Source organism: Carcharodon carcharias, chromosome 10, assembly GCF_017639515.1.
Source record: "Carcharodon carcharias isolate sCarCar2 chromosome 10, sCarCar2.pri, whole genome shotgun sequence".
NCBI classification, from domain to species: domain Eukaryota; kingdom Metazoa; phylum Chordata; class Chondrichthyes; order Lamniformes; family Lamnidae; genus Carcharodon; species Carcharodon carcharias.
Window position 1 is genome coordinate 77,133,945 of NC_054476.1, and position 26,683 is coordinate 77,160,627.

Consider the following 26,683-nt stretch of genomic DNA (forward strand, 5'->3'; position numbering starts at 1 on the left):
TGTCTGAGACTGTGGTTGGCACAGAATGTCATAGACAGTCCGTCTGAGACTGTGGTTGGCACAGACAAGGACGAACCGTTTGTCTGAGACAGTACTTCGCATAGAGCGGGAGGGACAGTCTGTCTGAGACTTTGGTTGCACAGAGCAGTAGGGACAGTCATCTGAGACTGTGGTTGGCACAAAGCCAGAGGGGCAGCCTGTCTGAGACCGCAGTTAGCAAGGAGCGTGATGGACAGTCCGTCTGAGACTGTGGTTGGCATAGAGCAGGAAGGACATGCTGTCCAAGACTGTGGTAGCCACAGAACAGGAGGGACATTCTGTCTGAGACTGTGGTTGGCACAGAGCAGGAGGGCCCGTCTGTCTGAGACTGAGTTTGGCAAAGAGCAGGAGGGTCAGTCTGTCTGAGACTGTGGTTGGCAGAGAATGGGATAGACATTCTGTCTTAGATTGTGGTTGGCACAGAGCAGAAGGGACAATTTGTCTGAGACTGTAGTTGGCACAGAACGGGAGGGACAATCTGTCTGAGACTGGTTGGCACAGAGCAGGAGGGGCAGACTGACTAAGACTGTGGTTGGCACAGAATGGGATAGACAGTCTGTTTGAGACTGTGGTTGGCACAGAGTGGGAGGGGCAGTCTGTCTGAGACTGTGGTTGGCACAGAATGGGATGAACAGTCTGTCTGAGAATGTGGTTGGCACAGAGAGGGAGGGAAAGTCTGACTGAGACTGTGGTTGGCACAGAATGGCACAGACAGTCTGTCTGAGACAGTGGTTTGTACAGACCGGGATGAACAGTTTGTCTGATTTTGTAGTTGGCACAGAGCAGGAGGGACAGTCTGTCTGAGACTGTGGTTGGCACCGAGCAGGAGGGACAGTCCATCTGACAATGTGGTTGGCACGAAGCTAGAGGGTCATGTGTGTCTGAGATTGTAGTTGGCACGGAGCAGGATGGACAGTCCGTCTGAGACTGTGGTTGGCATAGAGCAGGAAGGACATGCTGTACAAGACTGTGGCAGGCACAGCACAAGAGGGACATTCTGTCGGAGACTGTGGCTGGCCGAAAATGGTATAGACTTGCTGTCTGAGACTGTGGTTGGCCTAGAGAGGGAGGGAATATTTGTCTGAGACTGTGGTTTGCACAGAAAGTGATGAACAGTCTGTCTGAGACTGTGGTTGGCACTGAGTGGGATGGACAGTCCGTCTGAGACTGTGGTTGGCATAGAGGAGGAAGGAAGTGCTGTCCAAGACTGTGGTAGCCACAGAACAGGAGGGACATTCTGTCTGAGACTGTGGTTGGCACAGAGCAAGAGAGCCCATCTGTCTGAGACTGAGGTTGGCACAGAGCAGGAGGGTCAGTCTGTCTGAGACTGTGGTTGGCAGAGACTGGGATAGACATTCTGTCTGAGACTGTAGTTGGCACAGAAAGGGAGGGACATTCTGTCTGTGAATGTGGTTGGCAGAGAATGGTATAGACAGTCTGTCTGAGACTGTGGTTGGCACAGAATGGGATAGACAGTCTGTTTGAGACTGTGGTTGGCACAGAGTGGGAGGGGCAGTCTGTCTGAGACTGTTGTTGGCACAGAATGGGATGAACAGTCTGTCTGAGAATGTGGTTGGCACAGAGCGGGAGGGAAAGTCTGACTGAGAATGTGGTTGGTACAGAATGGGATAGACAGTCTGTCTGAGACTGTGGTTGGCACAGAATGGCACAGACAGTCTGTCTGAGACTGTGGTTTGCACAGACCTTGATGAACAGTTTGTCTGAGACTGTAATTGACACAGAGCAGGAGGGACTGCCTGTCTGAGAATATGGTTGGCACAGAGCAGGAAGGACAATTTTTGAAGACTGTGGTTGGCTCAGAGCAGGAGGGACAGTCTGTGTGAGACTGTGGTTGGCACAGATTGAGATAGACAGTCTGTTTGAGAATGTGGTTGGCACAGGGCAAGAGGGGACCTATGTCTGAGACTGTGGTTGGCACAGAGTGGGATGAAAAGTCTCTCTGACAATGTGGTTGGCACCGAGCGGGAGCAATAGTCTTACTGAGACTGTGGTTGGCACAGAATGGGATAGACAGTTTGTCTGAGACTGTGGTTGGCACAGAATGGCACAGACAGTCTGTCTGAGACTGTGGTCGGCACAGAATGGGATGATACAGTCTCTCTGACAATGTGGTTGGCACCGAGTGGGAGCAATATTCTGACAGGCTGTGGTTGGCACAGAATGGGATAGACAATCTGTGTGAGACTGTGGTTGGCAAATAGCGTGAGCGACAGTCTGTCTGAGACTGTGGTAGTCACAGAGCAGGAGGGATAGTCTGTCCGAGAGTGTGGTTGGCATAGAATGGGTTACATAGTCTGTCTGAGACATGGGTTGGCACAGTGCAGGAGGAACAGTTCATCTGAGACTGCAGTTGGCACAGAGTGGGAGGGACAGTCTGTCTGAGACTAAGGTTAGCAGAGAGCAGGAAGGACATTCTTTTCAAGAATGTGGTTGGCACAGAGCAGGAGGGACAGTCTGTCTGAGACTATGGTTGGCACAGAGCAGGAGGGACAATTTGTATGAGACTGTAGTTGCATAGAGCGGGAGGGACAGTCTGTCTGAGACTGTGGTTGGCAGAGAACGGGAGGGTCAATTTTCCTGAGACTGTAGTTGGCACGGAGCACAGGGACAGTCTGACTGAGACTGTGGTTGGCACAGAATGGGATAGACAGTCTGTTTGATTCTGTGGTTGGCACAGAGCGTGAGGGGCAGTCTGTTTGATACTGTGGTTGGCACAGAGCTGGAGGGACAGTCCGTTTGAGACTGTGTTTGTCACAGAATGGGATGAACAGTCTGTCTTAGAATGTGCTTGGCACAGAGCGGGAGGGATAGTCTGACTGAGACTGTGGTTTGCATAGAATTGTTTGGACAATCTGTCTGAGAATGTGGTTGGCACAGTGTGGGAGGGACAGTCCATCTGAGACTGTGGATGGCATGGAGCGGGAGGGACACTCTGTCTGAAACTGTGGTTGGCACTGAGCAGGAAGGACCATCTGTCTGAGAATATGGTTGGCACAAAGCAGGAAGGACATTCTTTCCAAGCCTGTGGTTGGCTCAGAGCAGGACGGACAGTCTGTGTGAGACTGTGGTTGGCACAGAGCTGGAGGGACAGTCTGTCTGAGACTGTGGATGGCACAGAGCAGTTAGGACATTCTGTCCAAGACTGTGGTTGGCACAGAGGAGGAGGGACGGTCTGTCTGAGACTGTGGTTGGCAGAGTCTGGGATAGATATTCTGACTGAGACTATGGCTGGCACAGATCGTGAGGGACAGTTTTATGAGACTTTAGTTGGCATAGACTGGTAGGGACAGTCTGTCTGAGACTGTGGTTGGCATAGAGCAGGAGGGACAGTCTGACTGAGACTGTGGTTGCACAGAATGGGATAGACAGTCTGATTGAGACTGCGGTTGGGACAAAGGGGAGGGACAGTCTGTCTGAGACTGTTATTGGTGCAGGATTGGATAATCAATCTGTCTGAGACTGTGGTTGGCACAGAATGGCATAGACAGTCTGTCTGAGACTGTGGTTGGCACAGAATGGGATAGACAGCCTGATTGAGACTGCGGTTGGCACAAAGCGGGAGGGACAGTCTGTCTGAGACTGTTATTGGCGCAGAATGGGATAATCAGTCTGTCTGAGACTGTGGTTGGCACAGAATGGCATAGACAGTTTGTCTGAGACTGTGGTTGGCACAGAATGTCATAGACAGTCCGTCTGAGACTGTGGTTGGCACAGACAAGGACGAACCGTTTGTCTGAGACAGTACTTCGCATAGAGCGGGAGGGACAGTCTGTCTGAGACTTTGCTTGCACAGAGCAGTAGGGACAGTCATCTGAGACTGTGGTTGGCACAAAGCCAGAGGGGCAGCCTGTCTGAGACCGCAGTTAGCAAGGAGCGTGATGGACAGTCCGTCTGAGACTGTGGTTGGCATAGAGCAGGAAGGACATGCTGTCCAAGACTGTGGTAGCCACAGAACAGGAGGGACATTCTGTCTGAGACTGTTGTTGGCACAGAGCAGGAGGGCCCGTCTGTCTGAGACTGAGTTTGGCAAAGAGCAGGAGGGTCAGTCTGTCTGAGACTGTGGTTAGCAGAGAATGGGATAGACATTCTGTCTTAGATTGTGGTTGGCACAGAGTAGAAGGGACAATTTGTCTGAGACTGTAGTTGGCACAGAACGGGAGGGACAATCTGTCTGAGACTGGTTGGCACAGAGCAGGAGGGGCAGACTGACTAAGACTGTGGTTGGCACAGAATGGGATAGACAGTCTGTTTGAGACTGTGGTTGGCACAGAGTGGGAGGGGCAGTCTGTCTGAGACTGTGGTTGGCACAGAATGGGATGAACAGCCTGTCTGAGAATGTGGTTGGCACAGAGAGGGAGGGAAAGTCTGACTGAGACTGTGGTTGGCACAGAATGGCACATACAGTCTGTCTGAGACAGTGGTTTGTACAGACCGGGATGAACAGTTTGTCTGATTTTGTAGTTGGCACAGAGCAGGAGGGACAGTCTGTCTGAGACTGTGGTTGGCACAGAGCAGGAGGGACAGTCCATCTAACAATGTGGTTGGCACGAAGCTAGAGGGTCATGTGTGTCTGAGATTGTAGTTGGCACGGAGCAGGATGGACAGTCCGTCTGAGACTGTGGTTGGCATAGAGCAGGTAGGACATGCTGTACAAGACTGTGGTAGGCACAGAACAAGAGGGACATTCTGTCGGAGACTGTGGCTGGCCGAAAATGGTATAGACTTGCTGTCTGAGACAGTGGTTGGCCTAGAGAGGGAGGGAATATTTGTCTTAGACTGTGGTTTGCACAGAAAGTGATGAACAGTCTGTCTGAGACTGTGGTTGGCACAGAGTGGGATGGACAGTCCGTCTGAGACTGTGGTTGGCATAGAGGAGGAAGGAAGTGCTGTCCAAGACTGTGGTAGCCACAGAACAGGAGGGACATTCTGTCTCAGACTGCGGTTGGCACAGAGCAGGAGGGCCCGTCTGTCTGAGATTCTGATTGGCACAGAGCAGGAGGGTCAGTCTGTCTGAGACTGTCGTTGGCAGAGAATGGGATAGACATTGTGTCTGAGGCTGTGGTTGGCACAGAACGGGAGGGAAAGTCTGACTGAAAATGTGGTTGGCACAGAATGGGATAGACAGTCTGTCTGAAACTGTGGTTGGCACAGAATGGCATAGACAGTCTGTCTGAGACTGTGGTTGGCACAGAATGGCATAGACAGTCCGTCTGAGACTGTGGTTGGCACAGACAAGGACGAACCGTTTGTCTGAGACAGTACTTCGCATAGAGCGGGAGGGACAGTCTGTCTGAGACTTTGGTTGCACAGAGCAGTAGGGACAGTCATCTGAGACTGTGGTTGGCACAAAGCCAGAGGGGCAGCCTGTCTGAGACCGCAGTTAGCAAGGAGCGTGATGGACAGTCCGTCTGAGACTGTGGTTGGCATAGAGCAGGAAGGACATGCTGTCCAAGACTGTGGTAGCCACAGAACAGGAGGGACATTCTGTCTGAGACTGTGGTTGGCACAGAGCAGGAGGGCCCGTCTGTCTGAGACTGAGTTTGGCAAAGAGCAGGAGGGTCAGTCTGTTTGAGACTGTGGTTGGCAGAGAATGGGATAGACATTCTGTCTTAGATTGTGGTTGGCACAGAGCTGAAGTGACAATTTGTCTGAGACAGTAGTTGGCACAGAACGGGAGGGACAATCTGTCTGAGACTGGTTGGCACAGAGCAGGAGGGGCAGACTGACTAAGACTGTGGTTGGCACAGAATGGGATAGACAGTCTGTTTGAGACTGTGGTTGGCACAGAGTGGGAGGGGCAGTCTGTCTGAGACTGTGGTTGGCACAGAATGGGATGAACAGCCTGTCTGAGAATGTGGTTGGCACAGAGAGGGAGGGAAAGTCTGACTGAGACTGTGGTTGGCACAGAATGAGATAGACAGTCTGTCTGAGACTGTGGTTGGCACAGAATGGCACAGACAGTCTGTCTGAGACAGTGGTTTGTACAGACCTTGATGAACAGTTTGTCTGAGACTGTAGTTGGCACAGAGCAGGAGGGACAGTCTGTCTGATACTGTGGTTGGCACAGAGCAGGAGGGACAGTCTGTCTGAGAATGTGGTTGGCACAGAGCGGGAGGGAAAGTCTGACTGAAAATGTGGTTGGCACAGAATGGGATAGACAGTCTGTCTGAAACTGTGGTTGGCACAGAATGGCATAGACAGTCTGTCTGAGACTGTGGTTGGCACAGAATGGCATAGACAGTCCGTCTGAGACTGTGGTTGGCACAGACAAGGACGAACCGTTTGTCTGAGACAGTACTTCGCATAGAGCCTGAGGGACAGTCTGTCTGAGACTTTGCTTGCACAGAGCAGTAGGGACAGTCATCTGAGACTGTGGTTGGCACAAAGCCAGAGGGGCAGCCTGTCTGAGACCGCAGATAGCAAGGAGCGTGATGGACAGTCCGTCTGAGACTGTGGTTGGCATAGAGCAGGAAGGACATGCTGTCCAAGACTGTGGTAGCCACAGAACAGGAGGGACATTCTGTCTGAGACTGTTGTTGGCACAGAGCAGGAGGGCCCGTCTGTCTGAGACTGAGTTTGGCAAAGAGCAGGAGGGTCAGTCTGTCTGAGACTGTGGTTGGCAGAGAATGGGATAGACATTCTGTCTTAGATTGTGGTTGGCACAGAGCAGAAGGGACAATTTGTCTGAGACTGTAGTTGGCACAGAACGGGAGGGACAATCTGTCTGAGACTGGTTGGCACAGAGCAGGAGGGGCAGACTGACTAAGACTGTGGTTGGCACAGAATGGGATAGACAGTCTGTTTGAGACTGTGGTTGGCACAGAGTGGGAGGGGCAGTCTGTCTGAGACTGTGGTTGGCACAGAATGGGATGAACAGCCTGTCTGAGAATGTGGTTGGCACAGAGAGGGAGGGAAAGTCTGACTGAGACTGTGGTTGGCACAGAATGAGATAGACAGTCTGTCTGAGACTGTGGTTGGCACAGAATGGCACAGACAGTCTGTCTGAGACAGTGGTTTGTACAGACCTTGATGAACAGTTTGTCTGAGACTGTAGTTGGCACAGAGCAGGAGGGACAGTCTGTCTGAGACTGTGGTTGGCACAGAGCAGGAGGGACAGTCCATCTGACAATGTGGTTGGCACGAAGCTAGAGGGTCATGTGTGTCTGAGATTGTAGTTGGCACGGAGCAGGATGGACAGTCCGTCTGAGACTGTGGTTGGCATAGAGCAGGTAGGACATGCTGTACAAGACTGTGGTAGGCACAGAACAGGAGGGACATTCTGTCTGAGACTGTGGCTGGCCGAAAATGGTATAGACAGTCTGTCTGATACTGTGGTTGGCCTAGAGAGGGAGCGAATATTTGTCTGAGACTGTGGTTGGCACAGAAAGTGGTGAACAGTCTGTCTGAGACTGTGGGTGGCACAGAGTGGGATGGACAGTCCGTCTGAGACTGTGGTTGGCATAGAGGAGAAGGAAATGCTGTCCAAGACTGTGGTAGCCACAGAACAGGAGGGACATTCTGTCTCAGACTGCGGTTGGCACAGAGCAGGAGGGCCCGTCTGTCTGAGATTCTGATTGGCACAGAGCCAGAGGGTCAGTCTGTCTGAGACTGTCGTTGGCAGAGAATGGGATAGACAATGTGTCTGAGACTGTGGTTGGCACAGAACGGGAGGGACAGTCTGTCTGAGACTGGTTGGCACAGAGCAGGAGGGGCAGTCTGACTAAGACTGTGGTTGGCACAAACTGGGATAGACAGTCTGTTTGAGACTGTGGTTGTCACAGAGTGGGAGGGTTAGTCTGCCTGAGACTGTGGTTGGCACAGACTGGGATGAACAATCTGTCTGAGAATGTGGTTGGCACAGAGCGGGAGGGAAAGTCTGACTGAGGCTGTGGTAGGCACAGAATGGGATAGACAGTCTGTCTGAAACTGTGGTTGGCACAGAATGGGATAGACATTCTGTCTGAGACTGTGGTTGGCACAGAATGGGATGAACAGCCTGTCTGAGAATGTGGTTGGCACAGAGCGGGAGGGAAAGTCCGACTGAGACTGTGGTTGGCACAGAATGAGATAGACAGTCTGTCTGAGACTATGGTTGGCACAGACAAGGACGAACCGTTTGTCTGAGACAGTAGTTCGCATAGAGCGGGAGGGACAGTCTGTCTGAGAGTTTGGTTGCACAGAGCAGTAGGGACAGTCATCTGAGACTGTGGTTAGCACAAAGCCAGAGGTGCCATCAGTCTGAGACTGCAGTTGGCACAGAGCGTGACGGACAGTCTGTCTGAGACTGTGGTTGGCATAGAGCAGGAAGGACATGCTGTCCAAGACTGTGGTAGCCACAGAACAGGAGGGACATTCTGTCTGAGACTGTGGTTGGCACAGAGCAGAAGGGACAATTTGTCTGAGACTGTAGTTGGCACAGAACGGGAGGGACAGTCTGTCTGAGACTGGTTGGCACAGAGCAGGAGGGGCAGACTGACTAAGACTGTGGTTGGCACAGAATGGGCTAGACAGTCTGTTTGAGACTGTGGTTGGCACAGAGTGGGAGGGGCAGTCTGTCTGAGACTGTGGTTGGCACAGAATGGGATGAACAGTCTGTCTGAGAATGTCGTTGGCACAGAGCGGGAGGGAAAGTCTGACTGAGACTGTGGTTGGCACAGAATGAGATAGATAGTCTGTCTGAGATTGTGGTTGGCACAGAATGGCACAGACAGTCTGTCTGAGCCAGTGGTTTGTACAGACCGGGATGAACAGTTTGTCTGAGACTGTAGTTAGCACAGAGCAGGAGGGACAGTCTGTCTGAGACTGTGGTTGGCACAGAGCAGGAGGGACAGTCCATCTGACAATGTGGTTGGCACAAAGCAAGAGGGTCTTGTGTGTCTGCGATTGTAGTTGGCACGGAGCAGGATGGAGAGTCCGTCTGAGACTGTGGTTGGCATAGAGCAGGAAGGACATGCTGTACAAGACTGTGGTAGGCACAGAACAGGAGGGACATTCTGTCTGAGACTGTGGTTGGCCTAGAGAGGGAGGGAATATTTGTCTGAGACTGTGGTTGGCACAGAAAGTGATGAACAGTCTGTCTGAGACTGTGGTTGGCACAGAGTGTGTTGGACAGTCCGTCTGAGACTGTGGTTGGCATAGAGCAGGAAGGAAATGCTGTCCAAGACTGTGGTAGCCTCAGAACAGGAGGGACATTCTGTCTCAGACTGCGGTTGGCACAGAGCAGGAGGGCCCGTCTGTCTGAGATTCTGTTTGGCACAGAGCAGGAGGGTCAGTCTGTCTGAGACTGTCGTTGGCAGAGAATGGGATAGACATTCTGTCTGAGACTGTGGTTGGCACAGAATGGCAGGGACAGTCTGTCTGAGACTGGTTGGCACAGAGCAGGAGGGGCAGTCTGACTAAGACTGTGGTTGGCACAGACTGGGATAGACAGTCTGTTTGAGACTGTGGTTGTCACAGAGTGGGAGGGTTAGTCTGCCTGAGACTGTGGTTGGCACAGACCGGGATGAACAGTCTGTCTGAGAATGTGGTTGGCACAGAGCGGGAGGGAAAGTCTGACTGAGAATGTGGTTGGCACAGAATGGGATAGACAGTCTGTCTGAAACTGTGGTTGGCACAGAATGGCATAGACAGTCTGTCTGAGACTGTGGTTGGCACAGAATGGCATAGACAGTCTGTCTGAGACTGTGGTTGGCACAGACAAGGACGAACCGCTTGTCTGAGACAGTAGTTCGCATAGAGCGGAAGGGACAGTCTGTCTGAGACTGTGGTTGCACAGAGCAGTAGGGACAGTCATCTGAGACTGTGGTTGGCACAAAGCCAGAGGGGCCATCAGTCTGAGACTGCAGTTGGCACGGAGCATGATGGACAGTCTGTCTGAGAGTGTGGTTGGCATAGAGCAGGAAGGACATGCTGTCCAAGACTGTGGTAGCCACAGAACAGGAGGGACATTCTGTCTGAGACTGAGGTTGGCACAGAGCAGGAGGGCCCGTTTGACTGAGACTGAGGTTGGCACAGAGCAGGAGGGTCAGTCTGTCTGAGACTGTGGTTGGCAGAGAATGGGATAGACATTCTGTCTGAGATTGTGGTTGGCACAGAGCAGAAGGGACAATTTGTCTGAGACTGTAGTTGGCACAGAACGGGAGGGACAGTCTGTCTGACACTGGTTGGAACAGAACAGGAGGGGCAGACTGACTAAGACTGTGGTTGGCACAGAATGGGATAGACAGTCTGTTTGAGACTGTGGTTGGCACAGAGTGGGAGGGGCAGTCTGTCTGAGACTGTGGTTGGCACAGAATGGGATGAACAGTCATTCTGACAATGTGGTTGGCACCGAGCGGGAGCAATAGTCTGACAGGCTTTGGTTGGCACTGATTGGGATAGACAGCCTGATTGAGACTGTGGTTGGCACAGAGCGGGAGGGACACTGTGTCTGAGACTTTGGCTGCACAGAGCAGGAGGGACAGTCATCTGAGACTGTGGTTGGTACAAAGCCAGAGGGGCAGTCTGTCTGAGACTGTAGTTGGCATGGAGCGGATGGACAGTCCGTCTGAGACTGTGGTTGGCATAGAGCAGGAAGGAAATGCTGTCCAAGACTGTGGTAGCCACAGAACAGGAGGGACATTCTGTCTGAGACTGTGGTTGGCACAGAGCAAGAGAGCCCATCTGTCTGAGACTGAGGTTGGCACAGAGCAGGAGGGAAAGTCTGACTGAGAATGTGGTTGGTACAGAATGGGATAGACAGTCTGTTTGAGACTGTGGTTGGCACAGAATGGCACAGACAGTCTGTCTGAGACTGTGGTTTGCACAGACATTAATGAACAGTTTGTCTGAGACTGTAGTTGGCACAGAGCAGGAGGGACTGCCTGTCTGAGAATATGGTTGGCACAGAGCAGGAAGGACAATTTTTGAAGACTGTGGTTGGCTCAGAGCAGGAGGGACAGTCTGTGTGAGACTGTGGTTGGCACAGATTGAGATAGACAGTCTGTTTGAGAATGTGGTTGGCACAGGGCAAGAGGGGACCTATGTCTGAGACTGTGGTTGGCACAGAGTGGGATGAAAAGTCTCTCTGACAATGTGGTTGGCACCGAGCGGGAGCAATAGTCTTACTGAGACTGTGGTTGGCACAGAATGGGATAGACAGTTTGTCTGAGACTGTGGTTGGCACAGAATGGCACAGACAGTCTGTCTGAGACTGTGGTCGGCACAGAATGGGATGATACAGTCTCTCTGACAATGTGGTTGGCACCGAGTGGGAGCAATATTCTGACAGGCTGTGGTTGGCACAGAATGGGATAGACAATCTGTGTGAGACTGTGGTTGGCAAATAGCGTGAGCGACAGTCTGTCTGAGACTGTGGTAGTCACAGAGCAGGAGGGATAGTCTGTCCGAGAGTGTGGTTGGCATAGAATGGGTTACATAGTCTGTCTGAGACATGGGTTGGCACAGTGCAGGAGGAACAGTTCATCTGAGACTGCAGTTGGCACAGAGTGGGAGGGACAGTCTGTCTGAGACTAAGGTTAGCAGAGAGCAGGAAGGACATTCTTTTCAAGAATGTGGTTGGCACAGAGCAGGAGGGACAGTCTGTCTGAGACTATGGTTGGCACAGAGCAGGAGGGACAATTTGTATGAGACTGTAGTTGCATAGAGCGGGAGGGACAGTCTGTCTGAGACTGTGGTTGGCAGAGAACGGGAGGGTCAATTTTCCTGAGACTGTAGTTGGCACGGAGCACAGGGACAGTCTGATTGAGACTGTGGTTGGCACAGAATGGGATAGACAGTCTGTTTGATACTGTGGTTGACACAGAGCGTGAGGGGCAGTCTGTTTGAGACTGTGGTTGGCACAGAGCTGGAGGGACAGTCCGTTTGAGACTGTGTTTGTCACAGAATGGGATGAACAGTCTGTCTTAGAATGTGCTTGGCACAGAGCGGGAGGGATAGTCTGACTGAGACTGTGGTTTGCATAGAATTGTTTCGACAATCTGTCTGAGAATGTGGTTGGCACAGTGTGGGAGGGACAGTCCGTCTGAGACTGTGGATGGCATGGAGCGGGAGGGACACTCTGTCTGAAACTGTGGTTGGCACTGAGCAGGAAGGACCATCTGTCTGAGAATATGGTTGGCACAAAGCAGGAAGGACATTCTTTCCAAGCCTGTGGTTGGCTCAGAGCAGGACGGACAGTCTGTGTGAGACTGTGGTTGGCACAGAGCTGGAGGGACAGTCTGTCTGAGACTGTGGATGGCACAGAGCAGTTAGGACATTCTGTCCAAGACTGTGGTTGGCACAGAGGAGGAGGGACGGTCTGTCTGAGACTGTGGTTGGCAGAGTCTGGGATAGATATTCTGACTGAGACTATGGCTGGCACAGATCGTGAGGGACAGTTTTATGAGACTTTAGTTGGCATAGACTGGTAGGGACAGTCTGTCTGAGACTGTGGTTGGCATAGAGCAGGAGGGACAGTCTGACTGAGACTGTGGTTGCACAGAATGGGATAGACAGTCTGATTGAGACTGCGGTTGGGACAAAGGGGAGGGACAGTCTGTCTGAGACTGTTATTGGTGCAGGATTGGATAATCAATCTGTCTGAGACTGTGGTTGGCACAGAATGGCATAGACAGTCTGTCTGAGACTGTGGTTGGCACAGAATGGGATAGACAGCCTGATTGAGACTGCGGTTGGCACAAAGCGGGAGGGACAGTCTGTCTGAGACTGTTATTGGCGCAGAATGGGATAATCAGTCTGTCTGAGACTGTGGTTGGCACAGAATGGCATAGACAGTCTGTCTGAGATTGTGGTTGTCACAGACAAATACGAACAGTTTGTCTGAGACAGTAGTTGGCATAGAGCGGGAGGGACAGTCTGTCTGAGACTTTGGTTGCACAGAGCAGGAGGGACAGTCATCTGAGACTGTGGTTGGCACAAAGCCAGAGGGGCAGTCTGTCTGAGACTGTGGTTGGCATAGAGCAGGAAGGACATGCTGTCCAAGACTGTGGTAGCCACAGAACAGGAGGGCCATTCTGTCTGTGACTGTGGTTGGCACATAGTGGGAGGGGCAGTCTGTCTGATACTGTTGTTGGCACAGAATGGGATGAACAGTCTGTCTGAGAATGTTGTTGGCAAAGAGCGGGAGGGAATGTATGACTGAGAATGTGGTTGGCACAGAATGTGAAAGACAGTCTGTCTGAGACTGTGGTTGGCACAGAATGGCACAGACAGTCTATCTGAGACTGTGGATGGCACAGAGCAGTTAGGACATTCTGTCCAAGACTGTGGTTGGCACAGAGGAGGAGGGACGGTCTGTCTGAGACTGTGGTTGGCAGAGTCTGGGATAGATATTCTGACTGAGAATATGGCTGGCACAGATCGTGAGGGACAGTTGTATGAGACTTTAGTTGGCATAGACTGGTAGGGACAGTCTGTCTGAGACTGTGGTTGGCATAGAGCAGGAGGGACAGTCTGACTGAGACTGTGGTTGGCACAGAATGGGAAAGACAGCCTGATTGAGACTGCGGTTGGGACAAAGGGGAGGGATAGTCTGTCTGAGACTGTTATTGGCGCAGGATTGGATAATCAATCTGACTGAGACTGTGGTTGGCACAGAATGGCATAGACAGTCTGTCTGAGGCTGTGGTTGGCACAGAATGGGATAGACAGCCTGATTGAGACTGCGGTTGGCACAAAGCGGGAGGGACAGTCTGTCTGAGACTGTTATTGGCGCAGAATGGGATAATCAGTCTGTCTGAGACTGTGGTTGGCACAGAATGGCATAGACAGTCTGTCTGAGACTGTGGTTGGCACAGACAAGGACGAACAGTTTGTCTGAGACTGTAGTTGACATAGAGCGGGAGGGACAGTCTGTCTGAGACTTTGGTTGCACAGAGCAGGAGGGGCAGTTTTCTGAGAATGTGGTAGGCACACAGCCAGAGGGGCAGTCTGTCTGAGACTGTGGTTGGCATAGAGCAGGAAGGAAATGCTGTCCAAGACTGTGGTAGCCACAGAACAGGAGGGCCATTCTGTCTGTGGCTGTGGTTGGCACAGAGTGGGAGGGGCAGTCTGTCTGATACTGTTGTTGGCACCGAATGGGATGAACAGTCTGTCTGAGAATGTGGTTGGCACAGAGTGGGAGGGAATGTATGACTGAGAATGTGGTTGGCACAGAATGGGATAGACAGTCTGTCTGAGACTGTGGTTGGCACAGAATGGCACAGACAGTCTGTCTGAGACTGTGGTTGGCACAGAGCAGGAGGGACCATCTGCCTGAGAATGTGGTTGGCACAGAGCAGGAAGGACAACATTTTGAAGACTGTGGCTGGCTCAGAGCAGGAGGGACAGTCTGTGCGAGACTGTGGTTAGCACAGATTGAGATAGACAGTTTGTTTGAGATTGTGGTTGGCACAGGGCAGCGGGGGACCTATGTCTGAGACTGTGGTTGGCACAGAATGGGATGAAAAGTCTGTCTGACAATGTGGTTGGCACCGAGCGGGAGCAATAGTCTGACAGGCTGTGGTTGGCACAGAATGGGATAGACAGTCTGTGTGAGACTGTGGTTGGCAAAGAGTGGGAGGGACAGTCTTTCTGATACTGTGTTGGCACTGAGCAGGAGGGATAGTCTGTCTGAGAGTGTGGTTGGCACAGAAAGGGTTAGATAGTCCGTCTGAGACATGGGTTGGCTCATTGCGGGAGGAACAGTTCATCTGAGGCTGCAGTTGGCACAGAGTGGGAGGGACAGTCTCTCTGAGGCTATGGTTAGCAGAGAGCAGGAAGGACATTCTGTTCAAGAATGTGGTTGGCACAGAGCAGGAGGGACAGTCTGTCTGAGACTGTGGTTGGCACAGAGCGGGAGGAACAATTTGTATGAGACTGTAGTTGCACAGAGCGGGAGGGACAGTCTGTCTGAGACTGTGGTTGGCAGAGTACGGGAGGGTCAATTTTCCTGAGACTGTAGTTGGCACGGAGCACAGGGACAGTCTGTCTGAGACTATGGTTGGCACGGAGCAGGAGGGACAGTCTGACTGAAACTGTGCTTGGCAGAGAATTGGATAGACAGTCTGTTTGATACTGTGGTTGGCACAGAGCGAGAGGGGCAGTCTGTTTGAGACTGTGGTTGGCACAGAGCTGAGGGCCAGTCCGTATGAGACTGTAGTTGGCACGGAGCTGGATGGACAGTCCGTCTGAGACTGTGGTTGGCACAGAGCAGGAAGGACATGCTGTACCTATGTTTGAGACTGTGGTTGGCACAGAATGGGATGAACAGTCTCTCTGACAATGTGGTTGGCACCAAGCGGGAGCAATAGTCTGACAGGCTGTGGTTGGCACAGAATGGGATAGACAGTCTGTGTGAGACTGTGGTAGTCACAGAGCAGGAGGAATAGTCTGTCTGAGAGTGTGGTTGGCACAGAATGGGTTAGATAGTCTGTCTGAGACATGGGTTGGCTCATTGCGGGAGGAACAGTTCATCTGAGATTGCAGTTGGCACAGAATGGGATAGACAGTCTGTTTGAGACTGTGGTTGGCACAGAGTGGGAGGGGCAGTCTGTCTGAGACTGTCGTTGGCACAGATTGGGATGAACAGTCTGTCTGAGAATGTGGTTGGCACAGAGCGGGAGGGAAAGTCTGACAGAGACTGTGGTTGGCACAGAATGAGATAGACAGTCTGTCTGAGACTGTGGTTGGCACAGAATGGCACAGACAGTCTGTCTGAGACTGTGGTTTGCACAGAGCCGGAGGGACAGTTCATCTGAGAATGTGGTTCGCACAAAGCAAGAGGGTCATGTGTCTCTGAGATTGTAGATGGCACGGAGCAGGATGGACAGTCCGTCTGAGACTGTGGTTGGCATAGAGCAGGAAGGACATGCTGTACAAGACTGTGGTAGGCACAGAACAGGAGGGATGTTCTGCCTGAGACTGTAGTTGGCAGAAAATGGTATAGACAGTCTGTCTGAGACTGTGGTTGGCACAGAGCAGAAGGGACAGTCTGTCTGAGACTGTGGCTGGCACAGAGCAGGAGGGACAGTCCATCTGAGAATGTGGTTGGCACAAAGCAAAAGGGTCATGTGTGTCTGAGATTGTAGTTGGCACCGAGCAGGATGGACAGTCCGTCTGAGACTATGGTTGGCATAGAGCAGGAAGGACATGCTGTACTATACTGTGGTAGTCACAGAACAGGAGGGACATTCTGTCTGAGAATGTGGTTGGCAGAGAATGGTATAGACAGTCTGTTTGAGACTGTGGTTGGCACAGAGTGGGAGGGGCAGTCTGTCTGAGACTGTGGTTGGCACAGATTGGGATGAACAGTCTGTCTGAGAATGTAGTTGGAACAGAGCGGGAGGGAAAGTCTGACTGAGACTGTGGTTGGCACAGAATGAGATAGACAGTCTGTCTGAGAATGTGGTTGGCACAGAATGGCACAGACAGTCTGTCTGAGACTGTGGTTTGAACAGAGCAGGAGGGACAGTTCATCTGAGAATGTGGTTCGCACAAAGCAAGAGGGTCATGTGTTTCTGAGATTGTAGTTGGCACGGAGCAGGATGGACAGTCCGTCTGAGACTGTGGTTGGCATAGAGCAGGAAGGACATGCTGTACAAGACTGTGGTAGTCACAGAACAGGAGGGACATTCTGTCTGAGAATGTGGTTGGCAGAGAATGGTATAGACAGTCTGTATGAGACTGTGGTTGGCACAGAGCGGGAGGGAATATTTGTCTGAGACTGTGGTTGGCACAGAGTGGGAGGGACAGTCTGTCTGAGACTGTGGTTGGCACAGAGCAGGAGGGACCGTCTGTCTGAGAATGTGGTCGGCACAGAGCAGGAAGGACAATCTTTCGAAGACTGTGGTTGGCTCAGAGCAGGAGGGACAGTCTGTGCGAGATTGTGGTTAGCACAGATTGAGATAGATAGTCTGTTTGAGATTGTGGTTGGCACAGGGCAGGAGGGGACCTATGTCTGAGACTGTGGTTGGCACAGAATGGGATGAACAGTCTCTCTGACAATGTGGTTGGCACCAAGCGGGAGCAATAGTCTGACAGGCTGTGGTTGGCACAGAATGGGATAGACAGTCTGTGTGAGACTGTGGTTGGCAAAGAGCGGGAGGGACAGTCAGTCTGAGACTGTGGTAGTCACATAGCAGGAGGGATAGTCTGTCTGAGAGTGTGGTTGGCACAGAATGGGTTAGATAGTCTGTCTGAGACATGGGTTGGCTCATTGCGGGAGGAACAGTTCATCTGAGATTGCAGTTGGCACAGAGTGGGAGGGACAGTCTGTCTGAGACTATGGTTAGCAGAGAGCAGGAAGGACATTCTGTTCAAGAATGTGGTTGGCACAGAGCAGGAGGGACAGTCTGTCTGAGACTGTGGTTGGCACAGAGAGGGAGGGACAATTTGTATGAGACTGTAGTTGCACAGAGCGGGAGGGACAGTCTGTCTGAGACTGTGGTTGGCAGAGAACGTGAGGGTCAATTTTCCTGAGACTGTAGTTGGCACGGAGCACAGGGACAGTCTGTCTGAGACTATGGTTGGCACAGAGCAGGAGGGACAGTCTGACTGAGATTGTGGTTGCACAGAATGGGATAGACAGCCTGATTGAGACTGCGGTTGGCACAAAGCGGGAGGGACAGTCTGTCTGAGACTGTTATTGGTGCAGAATTGGATAATCAATCTGTCTGAGACTGTAGTTGGCACAGAATGGCATAGACAGTCTGTCTGAGACTGTGGTTGGAACAGAATGGCATAGACAGTCTGTCTGAGACTGTGGTTGGCACAGACCAGGACGAACAGTTTGTTTGAGACAGTAGTTGGCATAGAGCGGGAGGGACAGTCTGTCTGAGACTTTGGTTGCACAGAGCAGGAGGGACAGTCATCTGAGACTGTGGTTGGCACAAAGCCAGAGGGGCAGTCTGTCTGAGACTGTGGTTGGCATAGAGCAGGAAGGACATGCTGTCCAAGACTGTGGAAGCCACAGAACAGGAGGGACATTCTGTCTGTGACTGTGGTTGGCACAGAGCAGGAGGGCCCGTCTGTCTGAGACTGAGGTTGGCACAGAGCAGGAGGGTCAGTCTGTCTGAGACTTTGGTTGGCAGAGAATGGGATAGACATTCTGTCTGAGACTGTGGTTGGCACAGAGCAGAAGGGACAATTTGTCTGAGACTGTGGTTGGCACAGAACGGGAGGAACAGACTGTCTGAGACTGGTTGGCTCAGAGCAGGAGGGGCAGACTGACTAAGACTGTGGTTGGCACAGAATGGGATAGACAGTCTGTTTGAGACGGTGGTTGGCACAGAGTGGGAGGGGCAGTTTGTCTGAGACTGTGGTTGGCACAGAATGGGATGAACAGTCTGTCTTTGAATGTGGTTGGCACAGAGCGGGAGGGAAAGTCTGACTGAGACTGTGGTTGGCACAGAATGAAATAGACAGTCTGTCTGAGACTGTGGATGGCACAGAATGGCACAGACAGTCTGTCTGAGTCTGTGGTTTGCACAGAGCAGGACGGACAGTTCATCTGAGAATGTGGTTGGCACAAAGCAAGAGGGTCATGTGTCTCCGACATTGTAGTTGGCACGGAGCAGGACGGACAGTCCGTCTGAGACTGTGGTTGGCATAGATCAGGGTAGGACATGCTGTACAAGACTGTGGTAGGCACAGAACAGGAGGGATATTCTGTCTGAGACTGTAGTTGGCAGAAAATGGTATAGACAGTCTGTCTGAGACTGTGGTTGGCCCAGAGCAGAAGGGACAATTTGTCTGAGACTGTGGTTGGCACAGAACGGGAGGGACAGTCTGGCTGAGACTGGTTGGCACAGAGCAGGAGAGGCAGACTGACTAAGACTGTGGTTGGCACAGAATGGGATAGACAGTCTGTTTGAGACTGTGGTTGGCACAGAGTGGGAGGGGCAGAATGTCTGAGACTGTGGTTGGCACAGAATGCGATGAACAGTCTGTCTGAGAATGTGGTTGGCACAGAGCGGGAGGGAAAGGCTGACTGAGACTGTGGTTTGCACAGAATGAGATAGACAGTCTGTCTGAGACTGTGGTTGGCACAGAATGGCACAGTCAGTCTGTCTGAGACTGTGGTTTGCACAGACCGGGATGAACAGTTTGTCTGAGACTGTAGTTGGCACAGAGCAGGAGGGAGAGTCTGTCTGAGACAGTGGCTGGCACAGAGCAGGAGGGACAGTCCATCTGAGAATGTGGTTGGCACAAAGCAAGAGGGTCATGTGTGTCTGAGATTGTAGTTGGCACGGAGCAGGATGGGCAGTCCGTCTGAGACTGTGGTTGGCATAGAGCAGGAAGGACATGCTGTACAAGACTGTGGTAGGCACAGAACAGGAGGGACATTCTGTCTGAGACTGTGGATGGCAGAAAATGGTATAGACAGTCTGTCTGAGACTGTGGTTGGCCTAGAGAGGGAGGGAATATTTGTCTGAGACTGTGGTTGGCACAGAAAGTGATGAACAGTCTGTCTGAGACCGTGGTTGGCACAGAGTGTGTTGGACAGTCCGTCTGAGACTATGTTTGGCACAGAGAGGGAGGTACCATTTGTCTGAGACTGTATATGGCACACAGTGGGATATACAGTCTGTCTGAGACTGTGGTTGACACAGAGAAGGAGGGACAGTCCATCTGAGACTGAGGTTGGCACAGAACAGGAGGGACCGTCTGTCTGAGACTGTGGCTGGCACAGAGCAGGAGAGACGGTCTGTCTGAAACTGTGGTTGGCAGAGACTGGGATAGATATTCTGTCTGAGATTCTGGCTGGCACAGAGAATGAGGGACAGTTTGTCTGAGACTGTAGTTGGCACAGAGCGGAAGGGACAGTCTGTCTGAGACTGTGGTTGGCACAGATCGGGAGGGACAGTCTGTCTGAGATTGCAGTTGGCACAGAGCAGGAGGGACAGTCTGTCTGAGACTGTGGTTGGCACAGAGCGGGAGGGACAATTTGTATGAGACTGTAGTTGCACAGAGCGGAAAGGGACAGTCTGTCTGAGACTTTGGTTGGCAGAGTACGGGAGGGTTAATTTTCCTGAGACTGTAGTTGGCACGGAGCACAGGGACAGTCTGTCTGAGACTATGGTTGGGACAGAGCAGGAGGGACAGTCTGACTGAGACTGTGGTTGGCACAGAATTGGATAGACAGTCTGTTTGATACTGTGGTGGGCACAGAGCGAGAGGGGCAGTCTGTTTGAGACTTTGGTTGCACAGAGCAGGAGGCACAGTCATCTGAGACTGTGGTTGGCACATAGCCAGAGGGGCAGTCTGTCTGAGACTGTGGTTGGCATAGAGCAGGAAGGACATGCTGTCCAGGACTGTGGTAGCCTCAGAACAGGAGGGACATTCTGTCTGTGACTGTGGTTGGCACAGAGCAGGAGGGCCCGTCTGTCCGAGACTGAGGTTGGCACAGAGCAGGAGGGTCAGTCTGTCTGAGACTTTGGTTGGCAGAGAATGGGATAGACATTCTGTCTGAGACTGTGGTTGGCACAGAGCAGAAGGGACAATTTGTCTGAGACTGTAGTTGGCACAGAACGGGAGGGACAGTCTGTCTGACACTGGTTGGCACAGAGCAGGAATGGCAGACTGACTAAGACTGTGGTTGGCACAGAATGGGATAGACAGTCTGTTTGAGACTGTGGTTGGCACAGTGTGGGAGGGGCAGTCTGCCTGAGACTGTGGTTGGCACAGAATGGGATGAACAGTCTGTCTGAGAATGTGGTTGGCACAGAGCGGGAGGGAAAGTCTGTCTGAGACTGTGGTTGGCACAGAATTGGAAAGACAGCCTAATTGAGACTGTGGTTGGCACAGAGCTGTAGGGACAGTCTGTCTGAGACTGTTGTTGGCACAGAATGGGATGAACAGTCTGTCTGAGAACGTGGTTAGGAAAGAGCGGGAGGGAAAGTCTGACTGAAATGTGGTTGGCACAGAATGGGATGAACAGTCTGTCTGAGACTGTGGTTGGCACAGATCGGGAGGGACAGTATTTCTGAGATTGCAGTTTGCACAGAGCAGGAGGGACAGACTGACGGAGACTGAGGTGGGCACTGAATGGGATAGACAGTCTGTTTGAGACTGTGGTTGGTAAAGAGCGGGACGGACAGTCTGTCTGAGACTGTGGTTGGCACAGAATGGGATGAACAGTCTGTCTGAGACTGTGGTTGGCACAGTGAGGGAGGGACATTCCATCTGTGACCGTATTTGGCACAGAGCGGGATGGACAGTCTGTCTGAGACTGTGGTTTGCACAGAGCAGGAGCAATAGTCTATCTGAGACTGTGGTTGGCACAGAGTGGGAGGGACAGTCTGTCTGAGACTGTGGTTGTCACAGAGCAGGAGGGACCAACTGTCTTAGAATGTGGTTGGCACAGAGCAGGAAGGACAATCTTTCGAAGACTGTGGTTGGCTCAGAGCAGGAGGGACAGTCTGTGCGAGACTGTGGTTGGCACAGATTTAGATAGACAGTTTGTTTGAGATTGTGTTTTGCACAGGGCAGGAGGGGACCTATGCCTGAGACTGTGGTTGGCAAAGAATGGGATGAAAAGTCTGTCTGACAATGTGGTTGGCACCAAGCGGGAGCAATAGTCTGACAGGCTGTGGTTGGCACAGAATGGGATAGACAGTCTGTGTGAGACTGTGGTTGGCAAAGAGCGGGAGGGACTGTCTGTCTGAGACTGTGGTAGTCACAGAGAAGAAGGGATAGTCTGTCTGAGAGTGTGGTTGGCACAGAATGGGTTAGATAGTCTGTCTGAGACATGGGTTGGCTCATTGCGGGAGGAAAAGTTCATCTGAGACTGCAGTTGGCACAGAGTGAGAGGGACAGTCTCTCTGAGACTATGGTTAGCAGAGAGCAGGAAGGGCATTCTGTTCAAGAATGTGGTTGGCACAGAGCAGGAGGGACAGTCTGTCTGAGACTGTGGTTGGCAGTGAATGGGAGGGTCAATTTTCCTGAGACTGTAGTTGGCACGGAGCACAGGGACAGTCTGTCTGAGACTATGGTTGGCACAGAGCAGGAGGGACAGTCTGACTGAGACTGTGTTTGGCACATTATGGGATAGACAGTCTGTTTGATACTGTGGTTGGCACAGAGCGAGAGGGGCAGTCTGTTTGAGACTGTGGTTGGCACAGACAAGGACGAACTGTTTCTCTGAGACTGTACTTCACATAGAGCGGGAGGGACAGTCTGTCTGAGACTTTGGTTGCACAGAGCAGTAGGGACAGTCATCTGAGACTGTGGTTGGCACAAGGCCAGAGGGGCAGCCTGTCTGAGACTGCAGTTAGCAAGGAGCGTGATGGACAGTCCATCTGAGACTGTGGTTGGCATAGAGCAGGAAGGACATGCTGTCCAAAACTGTGGTAGCCACAGAACAGGAGGGACATTCTGTCTGAGAATGTGGTTGGCACAGAGCGGGAGGGAAAGTCTGACTGAGAATGTGGTTGGCACAGAATGGGATAGACATTCTGTCTGAGACTGTGGTTGGCACAGAATGGGATGAACAGTCTGACTGAGATTGTGGTTGGCACAGAGCGGGAGGGAAAGTCTGACTGAGACTGTGGTTGGCACAGAATGAGATAGACAGTCTGTCTGAGACTGTGGTTGGCACAGACAAGGACGAACCGTTTGTCTGAGACAGTATTTCGCATAGAGCGGGAGGGAAAGTCTGTCTGAGACTTTGGTTGCACAGAGCAGTAGGAACAGTCATCTGAGACTGCGGTTGGCACAAAGCCAGAGGTGCCGTCAGTCTGAGACTGCATTGGCACAGAGCGGGACGGACAGTCTGTCTGAGACTGTGGTTGGCATAGAGCAGGAAGGACATGCTGTCCAAGACTGTGGTAGCCACAGAAAAGGAGGGACATTCTGTCTGAGACTGAGGTTGGCACAGAGCAGGAGGGCCCGTCTGACTGAGACTGAGGTTGGCACAGAGCAGGAGGGTCAGTCTGTCTGAGACTGGTTGGCAGAGAATGGGATAGACATTCTGTCTGAGACTGTGGTTGGCACAGAGCAGAAGGGACAATTTGTCTGAGACTGTAGTTGGCACAGAACGGGAGGGACAGTCTGTCTGAGACTGGTTGGCACACAGCAGGAGGGGCAGACTGACTAAGACTGTGGTTGGCACAGAATGGGCTAGACAGTCTGTTTGAGACTGTGGTTGGCACAGAGTGGGAGGGGCAGTCTGTCTGAGACTGTGGTTGGCACAGAATGGGATGAACAGTCTGTCTGAGAATGTGGTTGGCACAGAGCGGGAGGGAAAGTCTGACTGAGACTGTGGTTGGCACAGAATGAGATAGACAGTCTGTCTGAGACTGTGGTTGGCACAGAATGGCACAGACAGTATGACTGAGACAGTGGTTTGTACAGACCGGGATGAACAGTTTGTCTGAGACTCTAGTTGGCACAGAGCAGGAGGGACAGTCTGTCTGAGACTGAGGTTGGCACAGAGCAGGAGGGACAGTCCATCTGAGAATGTGGTTGGCACAGAGCAAGAGGGTCATGTGTGTCTGAGATTGTAGTTGGCACGGAGCAGGATGGAGAGTCCGTCTGAGACTGTGGTTGGCATAGAGCAGGAAGGACATGCTGTACAAGACTGTGGTAGGCACAGAACAGGAGGGACATTCTGTCTGAGACTGTGGTTGGCAGAAAATGGTATAGACAGTCTGTCTGAGACTGTGGTTGGCCTAGAGAGGGAGGGAATATTTGTCTGAGACTGTGGTTGGCACAGAAAGTGATGAACAGTCTGTCTAAGACTGTGGTAGCCACAGAACAGGAGGGACATTCTGTCTCAGACTGCGGTTGGCACAGAGCAGGAGGGTCCGTCTGTCTGAGATTCTGATTGGCACAGAGCAGGAGGGTCAGTCTGTCTGAGACTGTCGTTGGCAGAGAATGGGATAGACATTGTGCCTGAGACTGTGGTTGGCACAGAACGGGAGAGACAGTCTGTCTGAGACTGGTTGGCACAGAGCAGGTGGGGCAGTCTGACTAAGACTGTGGTTGGCACAGACTGGGATAGACAGTCTGTTTGAGACTGTGGTTGGCACAGAGTGGGAGGGTTAGTGTGCCTGAGACTGTGGTTGGCACAGACTGGGATGAACCGTCTGTCTGAGAATGTGGTTGGCACAGAGCGGGAGGGAAAGTCTGACTGAGAATGTCGTTGGCACAGAATGGGATAGACAGTCTGTCTGAGACTGTGGTTGGCACAGAATGGCATAGACAGTCTGTCTGAGACTGTGGTTGACACAGACAAGGACGGACCGTTTGTCTGAGACAGTAGCTCGTATAGAGCGGAAGGGACAGTCTGTCTGAGACTGTGGTTGCACAGAGCAGTAGGGACAGTCATCTGAGACTGTGGTTGGCACAATTCCAGAGGGGCCGTCAGTCTGAGACTGCAGTTGGCACGGAGCATGACGGACAGTCTGTCTGAGACTGTGGTTGGTTTAGAGCAGGAAGGACATGCTGTCCAAGACTGGTAGCCAAAGAACAAGAGGGACATTCTGTCTGAGACTGAGGTTGGCACAGAGCAGGAGGGCCCGTCTGACTGAGCCTGAGGTTGCCACAGAGCAGGAGGGTCAGTCTGTCTGAGACTGTGGTTGGCAGAGAATGGGATAGACATTCTGTCTGAGATTGTGGTTGGCACAGAGCTGAAGGGACAATTTGTCTGAGACTGTAGTTGGCACAGAACGGGAGGGACAGTCTGTCTGACACTGGTTGGCACAGAGCAGGAGGGGCAGACTGACTAAGACTGTGGTTGGCACAGAATGGGATAGACAGTCTGTTTGAGACTGTGGTTGGCACAGAGTGGGAGGGGCAGTCTGTCTGAGACTGGGGTTGGCACAGAATGGGATGAACAGTCTGTCTGAGAATGTGGTTGGCACAGAGGGGGAGGGAAAGTCTGACTGAGACTGTGGTTGGCACAGAATGAGATAGACAGTCTGTCTGAGACTGTGGTTGGCACAGAATGGCACAGACAGTCTGTCTGAGACCGTGGTTTGTACAGACCGGGATGAACAGTTTGTCTGAGACTGTAGTTGGCACAAAGCAGGAGGGACAGTCTGTCTGAGACTGTGGTTGGCACAGAGCAGAAGGGACAGTCCATCTGAGAATCTGGTTGGCACAAAGCAAGAGGGTCATGTGTGTCTGAGATTGTAGTTGGCACGGAGCAGGATGGACAGTCCGTCTGAGACTGTGGTTGGCATAGAGCAGGAAGGACATGCTGTACAAGACTGTGGTAGTCACAGATCAGGAGGGACATTCTGTCTGAGACTGTGGTTGGCAGAAAATGGTATAGACAGTCTGTCTGAGACTGTGGTTGGCCTAGAGAGGGAGGGAATATTTGTCTGAGACTGTGGTTGGCACAGAAAGTGATGAACAGTCTGTCTGAGACTGTGGTTGGCACAGAGTGGGATGGACAATCCGTCTGAGACTATGATTGGCACAGAGAGGGAGGTACCGTTTGTCTGAGACTGTATATGGCACACAGTGGGATATACAGTCTGTCTGAGACTGAAGTTGGCACAGAGCAGGAGGGACCGTCTGTCTGAGACTGTGGCTGGCCCAGAGCAGGAAGGACAATCTTTCAAAGACTGTGGTTGGATCAGAGCAGGAGGGACAGTCTTTGTGCGACTGAGGTTGGCCCAGATTGAGATAGACAGTCTGTTTGAGATTGTGGTTGGAACAGAGCAGGAGGGGACCTATGTCTGAGACTGTGGTTGGCACAGAATGGGATGAACAGTCTCTCTGACAATGTGGTTGGCACCGAGCGGGAGCAATATTCTGACAGGCTGTGGTTGGCACTGATTGGGATAGACAGTCTGTGTGAGACTGTGCCTGGCAAAGATCGGGAGGGACAGTCTGTCTGAGACTGTGGTAGTCACAGAGCAGGAGGGATAGTCTGTCTGAGAGTGTGATTGGCACAGAATGGGTTAGATAGTCTGTCTGGCACATGGGTTGGCACAGTGCAGGAGGAACAGTTCATCTGAGACTGCAGTTGGCACAGTGTGGGAGGGATTGTCTGTCTGAGACTATGGTTAGCAGAGAGCAGGAAGGACATTCTGTTCAAGAATGTGGATGGCACAGAGCAGGAGGCACAGTCTGTCTGAGACTATGGTTGGCACAGAGCAGGAGGGACAATTTGTATGAGACTGTAGTTGCACAGAGCGGGAGGGAGAGTCTGTCTGATTCTGTGGTTGGCAGAAAACGGGAGGGTCAATTTTCCTGAGACTGTAGTTGGCACGGAGCACAGGGACAGTCTGTCTGAGACTATGGTTGGCACAGAGCAGGAGGGACAGTCTGACTGAGACTGTGGTTGGCACAGAATGGGATAGACAGTCTGTTTGGTACTGTGGTTGGCACAGAGCGTGAGGGGCAGTCTGTTTGAGACTGTGGTTGGCACAGAGCAGGAGGGACAGTCCGTTTGAGACTGTGGTTGGCACAGAATTGGATGAACAGTCTGTCTTAGAATGTGGTTGGCACAGAGCGGGAGGGATAGTCTGACTGAGTCTGTGGTTTGCATAGAATTGGATAGACAGTCTGTCTGAGATTGTGGTTGGCACAGAGCGGGAGGGACAGTCCGTCTGAGACTGTGGATGGCACAGAGCGGGAGGGACACTCTGTCTGATAATGTGGTTGGAACTGAGCAGGAGGGACCGTCTGTCTG